The sequence below is a fragment of the Dermacentor andersoni genome, chromosome 1, assembly GCF_023375885.2.
Source record: "Dermacentor andersoni chromosome 1, qqDerAnde1_hic_scaffold, whole genome shotgun sequence".
NCBI lineage: Eukaryota > Metazoa > Arthropoda > Arachnida > Ixodida > Ixodidae > Dermacentor > Dermacentor andersoni.
Window position 1 is genome coordinate 29,381,889 of NC_092814.1, and position 14,911 is coordinate 29,396,799.

A 14,911-nucleotide genomic window follows, 5' to 3' on the forward strand; every position below is an offset into this window, starting at 1 on the left:
GCAATGCGTATCCACCTGAAATGAATTTTCAGAATGTCACTAGTTTCGAGATATGCCTCGTGTTGGATTTGAGGACGATCCCAACACTGTCAACCAGTTGTAGGATATTGAGGACAATCCCAATTGCTGTCCCGCAGATTTTGGACCTTGCCGTTGGGTGCGGGAGTTGGCCGAGGTTGAGGAGGACTTAGAGATGAAAACCGGAGGTTTATTTACATTATTTACAGTGAAAGTACAAAGAAATTAACAGTCATAAAAGTCATTACGGGCCGGCAGCAACTTGGACGCTGCGGCCCGTGGCAAGAAGCTCGAAAGAGATGAATGAAGAAATGCTCTCTTGCTGCGCCCGGTCTCTGGCTTTTAAGCCCTTCGGTGTCTCGAAGTCACGTCACGTTCGGCCAATAGGCGAGCCCGCTCAGGTGACGCCATTTTCGGCCAATCGGCGAGCCCGCTCAGGCGTCGTCATTTTCGGCCAATGGTAGGCGCCCGTGCGATTGTGTCACACCCGGCGCCGAGGGTCGCTCCTTGGGCCCCAATTGTCCGAGTGCTTACTTCTGTCTGCGGTATTGCCTTGCTGGCTTGCAAGCGCCGTCACAATAGGCGGAAGGGGGCGACGTTTCAGTGCTGCAAAGCAGCTTTGCTCGGGACCTGCGTTACCTGGAACCGTGCCAGGCTCCCGCTACACTTTCGGGAAGAGTCAAACAGTGAATAGCTCCACCTGCGGCGCTCGAGGTGGGGGACGCCAACTCGTTTGCACGTGCCGCGCCTCGGCAACGGGGTAGATGTGCTTCTGCGCTTCTTAATTAGCTGTGACGCGATTCGATGTGGTCTGGTGAACTCGAAGCAGGCTCAGGAAACGGTCCCGTATCTAACACTCGTCAGACTCGCCGTAAAGGTGCTTAAACGACTTAAACGGCGAAACGACATACTTTTTTTCACAAGAAGCTCTTCTGTGCAATGAAGCACAAAAGTAACTGAAGCGTCCATGTATTTCCCACACTTGGGAAATAATACCTTGAAATTGTGTAATCCTGGAAATTAACTTCAAGTGGATACATCTTGCGAACCGGCTACGAATTGTAGCTGGTTTCTCCCCTACAATCTGAAGATGCGTGTAATTTACATGTAGCTGTAGACGCGCGTTGTCCGCTGCGCCATTCATTGGTAAGCTTGTGACGTGCGAGACAGGCTACAGTTAGCCAGCCCTCCGTGAGGGCGAGTTAAACCGTGCGCCCAATCACCATTCCACATAAAGAAAAATTATAAAAACTTGATCACCTTTATTTTCGACTGTTGAGAGTACATTGTACCAAAGCAAAATATAAAATGTTATGCGAGTTATAAATTAGTATAACAATTAATTTGTAATTGCTCTCCCGAGCACACCGCTTCTGAACTTCGCTCCATGTGTGTCAAAAATGCGGCTTTTGTGTTGTTTTCCGCGCTTAAACCAGCATTTTGAGGTACCAAACTCGGCGTATCGACAAAGCTCAACGTGTGATACGTTGAGCTTTGTTGGGTTAATGAATTCGCTATATGGCGCATTTGCGCTCCACGAACCCGCGAGGCCGACGAATCTCCGAGCAACAGCGGGCGCCGGCGGAGAAGGAGCTCGTTCAGCGCTGCTCAAGAGTGTGGCAAGTGGTTGTCTGCAGCCACGTTCTGGTGTTGTCTGTTCGCTTGCGCAGTCCCCGGCAGAAGGGCGGCTGTCGCGAATACAAGGTGGTGGGTGGTGATAAACTTTAATAAATATTGAGCCATATCTTAAGCTATTCCTGGGTTGGCCCTTGGTCTCGTGAAGTGGCCGGCAGTCGGTGACGTCCGGCGACTTCCGAAGCGCTGCAAGTTCTGGTCGACAGACTAGAGCGCTTGTGGGAGGCCTTCGACCAGGCAATGAACGGACCTCTCACGCTTGCCGCCGCTCGTCGTGGCTTCGTTGTCACCCGTCCCGTCGTCCAACCCGCGGCCCGTGCGCGGAACGAACCGGCGGTGACTGCGGTCCAGATGAAGTGTGCTTGTTCCATGCGTGGGTGCGTGAGTGAAAAATAGAATCCGGAGGCTGAATTCACCAAGCTTTTCGTTCCCGTGTGCTCTTTGCCATTGGTCGGGCTCTCTTAGTTAATAATGTCTAGCACCAGGATTGGCTGGAATTTTCTCTTACGAACAATTGTAGCGTAAACGCGTTTTGTCTGTACGGACCCTGGTCTGTATTCACCGTTATTTCCAAGTAAAACTTAGTTGCGAGCGAGCGCTTTTTGACTCTTCCTTCACTGACGCTTGTGGTTGGCGTTGTTTAGTTTGAATATGCACATATTTGCTCAGTTAGCCATTCCTTATTATGAATATAAACATTCCGTAGCGTCTCCCATAGCCCCCGGTGTTGCTTTGGTACATTACTCTCTCGAGTGAAGCTAGCGAAGCAGGACTCTTTGAGGAACTATAAAGCATTGTTTGGGATATCATTGGCCTTAGTGAGGTTAGAAGAACTGGTGAGGCTTATACAGTGCTGACTGACGGCCACGTCCTCTGCTATCTAGAGGACTCCCAGATAAGAAGCAATACAGGGTATATCCATAAGGACATATTTCCATATGGACATATCGGGCAACATTGACGAATTGACGAATTCTACAGCTTTAATGAGAGGGCAGCAGCAGTCGTAATCAAACTTAATAAGAGGTATAGATTAAATGCAGTATAAACCTACGCTCCAACCTCCAGTCACGATGATGATGAAATAGATCAGTTTTATGAAGGTGTTGAATTACCGATGAGAAAAGTGCAAATTCAGTATACTGTAGTCATCGACGACTTCAATGCAAAAGTGTGGAAGAAGCAGGCTGGTGAAGAAGGAATTGGCAACTACCGCATCGGCTCTAAAAACACTAGAGGAGAGATGCTGGTAGAATTCGCAGAAGGGAATAAGCTTCGAATAATAAACACCTTTTTCAGGAAGCGTTACAAGACCTGGAAAAGCCGTAATGGTGAAAGTAAAAATGAAATTGATTTCATACTTTCTGCCGATCCCAGCATAGTGCAGGATATAGAAGTGATAGATAGGGTAAAGTGCAGTGATCACTGGTTAGTGAGTGCTAGGATTCATTCACCTCAATTTGAAAAGAGAAAGAGTAAAATTGGTCAAGAAGAAACAGGTCAACCTAGAGGCAGTAAGGGTAAAAGCAGACAAATTCAGGCTGGTACTTGCAAACAAATATGCAGCCTTATAACAGAGAGATGAAGATGACATAGAGGTAATGAATGAAACCGTAACTAGGCTGGCTTCAGAAATAGCAATTGATGTGGGAGCTAAGGCACCAAGGCAGCCAGTAGGTAATTAAGCTTTCCCAAGTAACAAAGGACCTAATAAAGAAACGACAAAGAATGAAAGTGCCCAACTCAAGAGGTCAGATAGAATTCGCGGAACTGTCAAAACTGATAAACAAGGAGAAAATAAGGGATATTCGAAACTATAACGTGAGAAAGACTGAAGAAGCCGAGAAAGAAATTGGCATAGGACAAACCAAGATTTATGCACTGAAAGATAAGCAGGGTAATATGGTCAGCAATCTCGAAGATATAGTAAAAGAAGCGGAAGAATTCTATACTGACCTATACAATACCCAGAGCAGCCACGATACCTCCATTCGAAGTAGTAATGAACCGGTTACAGAGGCGCCTTCTTTAACTTGCGATTAAGTTAGAAGGGCCTTGCTAGACATGAAACGGGGAAAAGTGGCAGGAGAAGATGGAATAGCCGTCGATTTAATCAAAGATGGCGGATACCTAATGCTTGAAAAACTGACGGCCCTTTATACGAACTGTCTGTCGACTTCAAAGGCCCAGAGAACTGGAAGAGTGTCAACATTATGCTAAGCCACAAAAAGGGAGACGTTAAAGAATTGAAAACTTATAGGCCCATTAGCTTACTTCCAGTATTATATAAAATATTCACCAAGATAATTTCCAATAGAATAAGGGCAACACTGGACTTCAGTCCACCAAGGGAACAGGCTGGCTTCTGGAAGGGATACTGTACAGTGGATCACATCCATTTCATCAATCAGGCAATCGAGAAATCCGCAGAGTACAATCGGCCTCTCTATATGGCTTTTATAGATTACGAAAAGGCATTTGATTCAGTAGAGATGCCAGCAGTCATAGAGGCATTAGGTAATCAAGGAGTACGGGACGCTTACCTAAATATCTTAGAAAATATCTGCAGAGATTCCACAGCTACCTTAATTTTCCACTTGAAAACTAGGAAGATACGTATAAAGAAAGGGGTCAGACAAGGAGACACAATCTGTCCAATGCTATTCACGGCGTGCTTGGAAGAAGTACTCAAGCTATTAAGCTGAGAAGGCTTAGGAGTAAGGATCGAAGGCGAATATCTCGGCAGCCTTCGGTTTCCGTATGACATTGTCCTGTTCAGCAACACCGGTTACGACGAATGATTGAGGACCTTGACAGAGAGAGTATAAAAGTTGGGTTCAAGATTGATATGCAGAAGATAAAAATAATGGTGACTAGCCGGGCAAGGGAAGAAGAGTTCAGGATCACCAGTGAGCCTCTAGAGTCTCTGAAGGAGTACGTTTGCCTAGGTCAATTACTCACAGGGCACCCTGATCATGAGAAGGAAATTGACAGAATTAAACTGGGTTGGAGCGCATACGGCAGATACTATCAGCTCCTGACTGGAAGCTTACCATTATCATTGAAAAGAAAGGTGTACAATCAGTACATTTTACCGGCGCTAACATATGGGGCAGAAACTTGGAGACTGACAAAGAAGCTTGACAACATGTTAAAGTCAGCGCAAAGAGCTATGGAACGAAGAATGTTAGGCGATACGTTAAGAGACAGAAAGAGATCGGTTTCGATCAGAGAGCAAGCGGGTATAGCCGATATTCTAATTGGCATTAAGAGAAAAAAATGGAGTTGGGCAGGTCATGTAATGCGCAGATTAGATAACCGGTGCACCATTAGGGTTACCGAATGGGTGCCAAGAGAAGGGAAAGGCAATCGGGGACGGCAGATAGACTAGGTGGGTCGATGAAATTAGGAAATTCGCAGGCGCTAGTTGGAATCGGTTGGCGCAGGACAGGGGTAATTCGACATCGCAGGGAGAGGCCTTCGTCCTGCAGTGGACATTAAATAGGCTGATTATTATTATTATTATTATTATTATTATTATTCAACTCAATAAATAAATCATGGTTAAAAACAGCGGCCGCCGCGGCAGTTTCTTTGTACTTTGTGCCAATAGGGTAAGTTTTGAAGAATGTGCTCGTAAAAAACTGTTACACGTAAAGGCAGAAGGAGCTTGAGATGTGAATTCAGCGAGATTAAGCGTATATATGCGCTGTTCTCACTCATTGTTATATTAGACGCGTTGCAGAGGTCCCGTTCGTGTGGAACAGTTGCGGAAACGCGATGCATTGAGTGAATGCCCAGAAATATGTGACTATCTCTTACTATGCTTCTGTTGTCTTGCGCATGCCGTGTTGGTCGGCCGCCTGACCAAGGCGTGTTCTGTGTTTACGCGGCTGCATCTACATAGACCTGAACGTTATGCATAAGCTCCCATGTATACTAAAACAGGCAAGTTGAATAGCACTCGCAACTGTTCCTGAGTAAAATTTCGTTTTCGCATATCATCTCTTTGTTTAGCAGCGAGTAGCAATATGGCCGTTCGTTACGTAGTTCATGGCCATGCGCATTGGGTTTGTGTAAGTAGTGTTTTAAGGACTGTGTCAGTTGTCCAAATCTCTGCAAAATTTTCATGTAGTGCACTGTTGAGACGAAGTCTTGTCAACATGGAGTGGGCGGAACTGCTAGCCACTTGATAGTAAACTCCAATTATGTGCTTACGTACTTTTATTTTTTGTTGTAATTGCATGAAGCGGAGTAGCCGAAGTACTCGCAGCCTTATAATTTCACCATAGTAACCTATTTATCACAGAACATATATGCGTGATGAATTACGCACGTCACAAAAGTAACGCTAATATGAAAAGCGAAAACGCGTACGAGATTCGATGGTCAGGTTTCGAGGGCTTCGCTTATAGGTACAAACACGCTAATTAGCATACGCAATACCATGGGAGGTGCATGTCGATCCAACAGAACGGGAAGCCGTACTGTGTCTGCTTTTATGTATTTATTTTGTTCTGAGCGCGCTGTTTTCTTGTAGTTCAATTTACGATCTCGAACGCAGGAAGAGTGGCCTCCCGTTTAATATCCTCGGCGGCGTGCGCCACTTTCTGGTTTCTTTTCTGCCCATTTCAGGGATGCCGTGCATCGTGTGAATACTGTACACCCATGTTGTCTGCACGGCTTATATTAGATTGCCCGGCACCGTCGGCAATATAGATTGCCTGGCACAAGAGCCGGATTCTTCCAGTGCACTTGCGTACGTGAAGGGGTACTTTATCTTCTCTTTCGTGAGCTTCGGTATAGGATTTAATTTATGTGTCTGTGCACATACCGAAGTGCCCCCACACCGCAGTGTAAAGACTTGGGCGAGAAGGGAGGCGAATGTTGGCCACGGCGTTTGCCTCTGGCTAGCTTGCAACACTGAGAGAATCAAACAGCCAGCTTGCACACCTGCGAGAGTTTGAGAGAACGCTTTCCATCGTGGCTACACTGAGCCTCGTGTATGTTTTGGCCCCGGTGTGCTTTTGGCGGAGACGTACGCCGTGCAAACTGTAGCGCCATGGTGGCGACACCGTGCAATGTCGCATTTAAGCAGAACGCGCGGACTCCTATACTGTCATCGCGGACCGTTAAAGTGTTGTCAACGACCTGCCTGAACGTCCCGTCGACTCTGAGGTACTCACGAGGGCAAAGGAGGGGGTGGGAGGGAGAGGGAGGATGTACACTTAGAATCGCGTTGTTAAAAAGAGAGAGAGAAACGAAGCTCGTTTATCGCTCGAACCTTGTCGTCAAGACGATACGAGCGAAACTGTTGCAGTATTCATTTGCCGTGCGTGTGTAGCACACAACGCAGGCTCAACAGACGGTAAAGCGAGAGGGACGGGCGCGTTCTTGTTGCTGTGTTTTGGACGCGTACGCCGTTGTTGTCACTTAGTCGTTCTCGGGTAACAGGAGAGCAACAGCTCTCAAGCTGAAAAAGAAACCGTTCGCCACATGAACAAGCTACTCTGAACAAGGACTCCGGGTCCTTAGGAGCCAAATCGAAGATGCGCTCGCACTACCATGCCCTCTCTTCACTCCAGCACAGAACATGGTGCGTATGTATAAATAAATACAACACATTATCTAAATTTAACCCACATCGCGTTGATTTTGTAAATCGACCGACTTGGTCCTGTGGGGTGAAATAGGCTTTTACCTTTCAGCAGCTTTTCGATCCGACCGCAGACACTTCCGCCTGTGTCTCACAGCGGTTCGAACGGATTCGAATACTTCGAACCAGTCAGAAGCGGTTAGTGTCCCTGTATATGTTGCCCGCAGGGACACTACAATCAGTGAGTTCGTTACGCTGCCTGACGGGTCGGGTTCTGGAAGACGTATTTGGCAAGGGCATAAGCGGTCTGTACTAACTTTAGCCAAACTGTTATCAGCAAAAAAAAAAAAAAAAAAGGGGGGGGGGAGAAAGAACGATGCAAGATGGGGTTATAAGGGCTTGCGGTGTTTCGTCTTCAGACCTGTGACGAACGAACGCTGTAGGTTTTATAACTGTATCATGCACCGTATTTCTTTCTTCATTTTTTTTCCTTTCAAAAGCTAGGCTAACGTTAGCTGGACGACACGGTATAAATCTACGATACGTTCTGGATGTGGAAATTTCACTGAAATTTCAGTTAATGTCGGTAAAAGATACCTACGTTGCAGCTGCTTTTGAGTGATCGTTTCAGCTGCTCTGAATATACGATCGTGGTACCTCTCAAGCAGCCCTGAACAGTCCGGGACGACAAATCGTGAGACACTTCTCTCGACTTTGAGGTTTTATCACACGCAAGTATTACCTTTGTTGCAGCTCGAGGTGGCGTTTCGGCCGGAAATCCCATTGACGAGTACGTCCGTTAGTAGGAATGAAGGGAAAAGTTTATTTTACATTATTTACACTGCCTCCAGATACGGAAGCCCACTCCATGCAGGAGCATATTAAAGGTCTTGAGTTCTCATCAAGACACGTCAGCACCTCCCATTGAACGAAAGGTATCCCGCTTTTAATACCATCGTCTCCTCCAGGCGACTAGACTATGGAATCTGATGACTGTATCGCGGCCAATCACAATCGTCAAATCGGTCGCATTATCCCGCCCGTGTTATCTCACCGTTCCGCCTATCTCCGCTTCCGATGGTGCTGAATATGGCCCCGCATATTTAGCAGGCGCGTAGCAATCTGGGAATCCGAGGTCGAAGCCGTTCCCACAGTAGCATTCGACGCTGGCCCTTTTTATCATTAGTTCAGGCTGTCAGGTACAGGGAGGGGCCTTTTGTGGACCCGCCAACAGTCGGTGTCAACGCTGCGTTGACTTCTGGATAGGTGCTGATGGGTCGGTGGGGTTGCTTCGTGGCAAACGTCTAATTAGGGCCCTTGGTCGTGTTGAGAAATAACACCCTACAATATTTACAGATGTTCTAGGAATAATATAAACTGTTAAACATAAATTTTGCGGTTTTACGTGCCAGAACGACGGTCTGATTATGAGCACGCTGTAGTGGGGGACTTGGGATCAATTTTGACTATCTGGTGTATTTTTCACGCGCACTTAATAAATCAAAGTGGACAAACGCTTTCGCATTTCAGCCTCATCGGAATGTAGCCGCCGCGGTCGGAATCGAACCCGCGACCTCGAGCTCAGCAGAGCGAGCACCATATAGCCACTTAGCTACCGCAGCTTTTTTTTTTTTATTATTATTATTATCGCTGAGGTATACGGCGGCTGGTGATGTACAAGTTGTATTCATTAGAAGAAAATGACGAGCCATATCCAGATGCGCTCTATACACGTGCGTTTTTGATTGGGTAGCGGCTGCGGCAAGTTGTGCGCAGTGTGCTCGCCACGGCCAGACGGCAGTTCGCGGTGCGTATACACGAAGAAGATGCTGCAGCATTGTCCGAAGTTGCGCTGCCGGTTAAGTGCCCCGCCTGCGTGGCTGCACTGCAACAGTGCGCGCGTTGCTTATCGCCACCGAGCGCTGGCCCCTCAGAAGGCCAGCGTATGCATTTCTGGCGCGAGTCGCCGTTTAGACTGGTTCGGTTACGTCGCGCATCACTCCGACGACGTCATCTGGGGGAAGCGCAGCCTCGCTGCCCGATATTCGGAAAGCGCGCCGCTTGCGCCCGCAACGCTCGTCCCCCGACCGGGGCCCGCACCTCGATGGGTGCTCGAGGAAAGCCTGCTCGGCCGATAGCGGCGTTTTCGTGCGTAGCGTGCCTTGTCAGAGCCTGTCGCCCAGCCGTGTCGCTTTCTGTTTCGAGACCCTCCTCCCCGGAAAAAAGAAAGAGGGAACGCGCGGGGGCATTGGCGCCGGCGGAAGAACCGGCCGCGTCCACCGCCGTCGTGCAGCGGCTTGTCGCGCGGCGAGTCCACTCCGTGGTGGAAAGGACGCTGGGTGCATTCTGCGCCCCGCGGCACCACCACCACCGAAGAACCTCGAAACTTGGTGAGCGAAGGCGGCTCTTTCATTGACTTCTCGCTGTTCCCGAGGCAGGCACCGTCGGTGCGGCGCGTGCTCGGTGCTTCAGCCGCGCACTGGAGATTCCGGCTGCTGCATGTTGGGACGCCCTTCCTTTTGTCGCATGGCCCATATGAGCCCTAGCGTCGCTTTTCGGCTGGACAGTAAAGAAAAAAAAAAGAAATTAGTGTGAGACATTACACTGGCGCTCTTAGGATAGCTCTTATTCGAAGTTAGTTTTGAGTAGCGCGCTGTCTATGCGATTGAGTACATCGCGTCAGCTACAGCTGGCTTTTAAATGTTGGCGGAATAGTTTTTTTTTTTTTTTTTCGGTTAGTATATGAGCTCTTACGGAAGGAAACTTTGCCTTCAGGTCATCCGTAGAAACCTCAGAGATGTTTGTCGAAAGCGGTCGCCTACAAATAAAAATATATTTCGTTGTTTTTGGAGCCTGCAGCCACAGACGGAAATAAGCACCATGTGCGATTTACGTGTGACCTCCTCTAATGGTGAGCTCCGAGTTTAGAGCGCGAAGAAATGAGCTTTTGTTGTGTTTTTCTTCCCGAGCTTGGGTTCCTAAAACACTAAGTGGGCAGTTCACCATAATAGCTGACTAGTTGACATCATTGTTTTGGAAAATGCAAATACAAAATAGAATATGGAGTGAACCTTGAATGAATCTGGACAGCGACTAGTTTTGTACTGTATTTACTTTCCCGTTTATCGCTCTGTATTTCCCCTGTGGAACAGCACTGACTGAGGCACGGTGAAATGAAGAAAAGTTCTTAGGAAATCATATGTACGGCAGTCTATCAGTTATACATGTCAATTTCTGTAGACTCCGTGGGAGAGGCATAAGCTCACACTGAAAGTGCTGAAAAAAAAAAAAACTATTGCGAATAATACAGCTGTGAATACTACCCTTCCAGGGTCAGCCACAAGCCCACATTACAATAATAAAGCGATTGTACAAGTTCTCATGAAAAAAAAAAGTGTAATGTTTTCGGAGGGTGCCTGTTTTTTCGCGGTACAGAGCAAGCAGAAAACTCTTGGCACGTGAGCTGCTGTAAACGGAGCACACTTATGTATACTGAAGGTGCTTGGTTTTCGTAATTTCCGTAATGTCTCTTACGGTGTTCAATGGATCGCAGTATAAATAAATAAATAAATAAATAAAACAGTGAACAAATAATCGCGGCAATCCTCGAAACTCTGAGCAATTGCATGCACATCTTAGACAATGCGTCATTGCCAGTACCGTAGTAACTACTGGTTCATTTGCCAGTTTCGTTACTGGCTTGCGGCTGCCCTGTGCACAGTGCGAAGGTTGTACTGCACTTCCTTACCTTCAGTAAGAAAAGGCGCGTGGAGCAAGGGCGGCTTCGGCGAGTAGAAAGAACCGGCGCAGAGTGCGGCAAGGACGTTCGTTCGCTGCAAAACCATCAGCGTATACTTAACCATGAAACATCACTGCACACAACTGCGCGCGCAAGTTTATGTGACTCCGCGTGTTGATCTTTGTTTGCATGGAGCCTTGGTGAAATACATGACGTCAGATTTGACTTAGGCTTGACCTAGTTCAGGTCCTCAGCAAAATTATAGCGGTTAATCTTTTCTATCTAATCGGCCTAAAAAGAAAAGAAGAAAAAGTATACAAGCTCCAGCAACCGGCTGCGCATTATGTTATCTTAGTACGCATTCCCGTCCACGCCTGTCGCAAATCGCTACGGGGGTTGGTGACCCTGGTTTCGAATTCGTTTTTCAGTGTTTCTCGCATCGATGCGATGTATTCGAAAGGTATACTTAGAAAATTGAAATATCGACTGTACTCTATGCGAGGACCTAATCGAGCAACGGGATATTTGATTTGTCTTTTGAAGTTTTCGTATATTGACACATCCCTACTCTGTGGCCCTATATATCTTGCTGATGAACCGCGTCCCGCTTCGTCTGCTCCAATGTCGCCGAGAAGGTTGTGGCCAGCATTCAGCAAGCTGGCGCCTCCGTAGGATTCCGTTTAGTCGTATCCGTGTGCTGCGCAACATATTTGGACAGACCGCCATCTCCGAGCTGTGTTCGAGTTCCGACATGCATCATCGAAGACTGATTTGCAAACAAATGTCTCACTGCGTCACTCTTGTTTTCTTTTGCGACGCTTGGTGCGTTCCGCAGAGCGCGGCAGGCGACAGTGCATGAGACGACGCCCTACTGCAGCCGTGCATATTTTTTTAGGCGTGTGCGTCCGCTGCTGCATCCGCTGTCTGCTGTGGCGTCTCCGTTTCGTGGAGCCTCGTCTGGCTCACCGTACAAGTGCGACACCAGATTTTCATGCCTGCCGAACTGGTTCGTATGTTGTGAGCACGGTTTCTTCAAGACAGGATCCGCCCTAGCTGGCCTCGGGAGAGCCCTCCTTGTTCCTTTGGTTACCGTGAATTGTGTGCCTTCACTTCTTGTCGTGTTTTCATGCATGCGTTTATCCGCATACCTCGATATCCACCCGCATACATATTTTGTATGTTCCTCGTTCACGTGTCAAACTACTACAACAAACGTGCACGCACGTGCAGGGGGAAGATTTGCGCGGTGTTTATTTGACATGCTGTCAAGGAAGCTTCGGAAACACGTTCAGTTATGAAAGTCTAGGGTGATTAATTAGGCGCTCGAATATTGCGTATCACACGGGGTCGGAGGCGGTTAATCGACAAGCCTCTGTTTGTAGATTACAGCGCACGCAGAAGATCTCGGGGATTCGGTATTTGAGATCCTTGCGTCGGCGTTTTGAAAATTATGATTTGTGGGTATAGAACGTCACCCTTTTGTCGAGTCACTGATAAGCTCACATTTTATCAACCCTGGTAGCACTTGAGTGTTTTAATGAGAACGCTTGGGATTCCGGCAGTTCTTTCACGTATCGCGTGTGATAAGGAAGCTCTCGCAACCTGCCCGAAATCTCTTTTCACAGCGGTTGAGGGACGCCACTTGTCCGTGGGCAGCGGAGGTCGATAAACAATGAGCCAGGAGTGCACTGGCCTTGCCCGGCTCACCCGTGCCCGCACACGGAAAAGCACTCGGGGGAGCACCGCGCCGGACGAGCGATGGGCCGCGACGCGTTCGCGGCCGAGCTGCTTTGCAGGCGTAGCCGTGCCTCCGGCTAATCGGATATGCTTCTTTCGGCAGTTGCTTTGAATACCGCGTCACAGCATCGCTACGCATTCTCCAGACGTTCACCACGGACACGCCGTGTGTACGCAAGTCTCGTAGCGAATATCGCGAATGCGTCTGCAGCCTGTCAGACGTCTTCCGTTTCATTTCGGGCTATACCTGCCGCAATGGCTCAGTGGCTACGCAACTGCGCCGTAGAGCTGAGCAGAAGGTCGCGGGTTCGATTCACGGCCGCAATTGAGTTTGATCGGCCTGCGAACCGCGGGTGCCAACGCTGAGAATCTTAACCCGCGACATATCGTGCTCAACGCCATTGCCACTGACCCTCCGCAGTGAGTTGTAGGAGCTGCTTTGTTTTCGTCTATGACAACGAGGGATCACTACGTGCCGCTTCGGCTTGTGCCCGCACTGCAGCGAACGCTTTTCATTTGACCATAGATGTTGCACGCCGTATCGTGTCTTGGATTCATTGGCATGCCGTATATGAATCAGACCTGCGTGCTTTCTGCCCAAGTGCTGCGCTCTGTCGCCGTCTATTTTTAGTAGCTGCCGGAAATCCGTGAGGTGACGCTGATCCCCTTATCGCGCGAGAGAGGGAAGGTAATCGCGAGTGCAATCTGTGGAATGTTGTATCCGATAGTGCCGTGTGTTCTGCGCGCCTGTTGAGATGGGAGTAGCTTAGTGCATACACCGATGGAGTTGTCCGTAAATGGACCACATTAGCCTTTTCTAGAGCTTCATGTGATAATACTCGAGGGAAATCTTGCAGCTGGCGGGCGGCGTCGGTATGGCTGTTCATCCAGCTTAGGAAGGCCGGGCAATACATGGATTTGCCTAAATTTCGTCCTTCTTGCTTCGAGCGACCTTGTGGAATATATGTTTATATTAGCCTTACCGAAGCTTGTTTTCCCTTGAAAATTTATGTGACAGCATTTAGTCTCGTTGAGCGTCTAATTTCAACTGTTCAATCATCTTCAGAACGTTGCAAGGAAAGTGTTTTGCATATTAAAAAATAGTTACGCATGCTGCAGAGTGTTACTCGACGAGAACATACATTTTGCGTCCCGTATCCTCGAAAGTACCGTGATTTATTCATTGCATAATGATAAAGTGAATTGTTTGTGAACTTCAGACACTTTACTGCTTTTAAGAAACGCTGTGGGGCTAACGCGCGGGAGAATAAGGACAAGAAGAAAAGAACGAAAAACTGACCCCCTTTGTTGCAAACTCTCCACTGCAGTGAACAAATTTCGGATAGTTTTGTAGCAAGCTTATTGCTTCCAAGAAGCTCGTGTGCATAGTGTCAACATAGGACAACAGAAGTTTCCTGTAGGAGCCACCCACCACCGTTTTTCCCCAGCTCGGCTTCAAAGACGGCGTCCCTTCTTTCTGATAGGAAAGTCGCGTTCGTCCCTACACTTTTGCTTGTATAAGTATCGTGCCATTGTGGTTTGGTACATATAATTGCCTACAAGGGATAGAAGAAGCCTTCGGAAGCAAAACCTATAACTATTGCGACTGTGTGAAGCAAAGTTTTTTCTTAGGAATACGTTTTTATAAATGTCTACTGTGGTGCATACCATGCATGGCAGGGACAACAAAACGTGCGTGAAACTTGATAATTTCAAGCAGTGTGCCTTTCGGCTTGTAAGGCTTAAATTCTGAAATTTTGCTTTCTTTCCAGGTGCACATTTTTGAGTGAAAAGGACGTAGCTGTTAACAACATCAACAACAACAACAATACTAATAATAGTAATAATAATAAAGACGAAGAAGAAAGAAGAGTAATCATAATAGTAAAACTCCAGTCTATGTGCGACAGTTTCCTTAGACAGTTTCAGTGGTCGATTTCGCCACAACGGCTCTCGTAAACGTGTTGTTCATTTCGTTCGCACTTTACTGCATACTATATCTGAGTTATGGTCGTTGCTCGGCGCAGATGACTCACTGCGGCTGCCATCGGTGTTACTGTCACTAAACGGATAAGAAAAAACTGAGCAAATAGGAGCGGCATTGGCGGTGGTAGGTTGCGACATCGAGGTCCTGTTTTATTTTATAGCGCCAGCTGTTTCGGGCTCCTTCAGTGGTGTCCGGGGGT

The 14,911-nt window shown here is 47.7% G+C and overlaps 1 protein-coding gene across 2 annotated transcripts in view; it reads left to right on the plus strand.

The window, feature by feature from the left end:
• Positions 1–14,911, plus strand: part of RhoBTB (Rho-related BTB domain containing) — a 319,208-nt gene that overhangs the window by 75,556 nt on the left and 228,741 nt on the right. Inside the window, exon 1 of one of the 2 annotated variants that reach the window (XM_072286083.1) lies at positions 9,557–9,639. The exons of the other annotated variant lie outside the window; for it this stretch is intronic. The gene's annotated coding sequence lies outside the window, so the exon portion shown is untranslated. Of the gene's footprint in view, positions 1–9,556; positions 9,640–14,911 lie in introns of those variants that run through there. 2 annotated transcript variants of the gene reach the window in all.